Source organism: Arachis stenosperma, chromosome 6 (assembly GCF_014773155.1).
Source record: "Arachis stenosperma cultivar V10309 chromosome 6, arast.V10309.gnm1.PFL2, whole genome shotgun sequence".
Lineage (NCBI taxonomy): Eukaryota > Viridiplantae > Streptophyta > Magnoliopsida > Fabales > Fabaceae > Arachis > Arachis stenosperma.
Window position 1 is genome coordinate 56,172,798 of NC_080382.1, and position 837 is coordinate 56,173,634.

The window sequence follows — 837 nt, forward strand, 5'->3', positions numbered from 1 at the left end:
TTCTCCTAGGTAATTCACCTCTTCCATTGAAGGGTTCTCAGGATCATAGGCTTCTTCTTCAGATGAAGCATCCTTAGTACTGCTTGGTGCATTTTGCATTCCAGACAGACTTTGAGAAATCAAATTGACTTGTTGAGTCAATATTTTATTCTGAGCCAGAATGGCATTCAGAGTATCAATCTCAAGAACTCCTTTCTTCTGATTTGTCCCATTGTTCACAGGATTCCTTTCAGAAGTGTACATGAATTGGTTATTTGCAACCATTTCAATTAGTTCTTGAGCTTCTGCAGGCGTCTTATTCAGATGAAGAGATCCTCTAGCAGAGCTATCCAAAGACATCTTGGACAGTTCAGAGAGACCATCATAGAAAATACCTATGATGCTCCATTCAGAAAGCATGTCAGAAGGACATTTTCTGATCAATTGTTTGTATCTTTCCCAAGCTTCATAGAGGGATTCTCCATCCTTCTGTCTGAAGGTTTGGACTTCCACTCTAAGCTTACTCAATTTTTGAGGTGGAAAGAACTTTGCCAAGAAGGCATTGACTAGCTTTTCCCATAAGTCCAGGCTTTCTTTAGGTTGTGAAGTCACCCAGCACCTTCCTTGCATTGTTTGCATTGTTGTTGTTTTCGGCTGCCATGGGTTCTTCTTCTTTGAAGATTTCTGTTAGGTCCTCTTTAGAGAGTTGTGCCTTAGCTTCTCTTAGCTTTCACTTCAAGGTCCTTTCAGGTTCAGGGTCAGCTTCAACAAGAATGCCTTTGTCTCTGCTCCTGCTCATATGAAAGAGAAGAGAACAAGAAAATATAGAATCCTCTATGTCACAGTATAGAGATTCCT

General features: G+C 40.5%; 1 non-coding gene across 1 annotated transcript; it reads left to right on the forward strand.

Moving 5' to 3' along the window:
- Positions 1–393: 393 nt before the first annotated feature.
- Positions 394–501, forward strand: LOC130937329 (small nucleolar RNA R71). Its single transcript, XR_009068551.1, has one exon. It is a non-coding gene; the product is annotated as a small nucleolar RNA R71 (small nucleolar RNA).
- Positions 502–837: the final 336 nt, after the last annotated feature.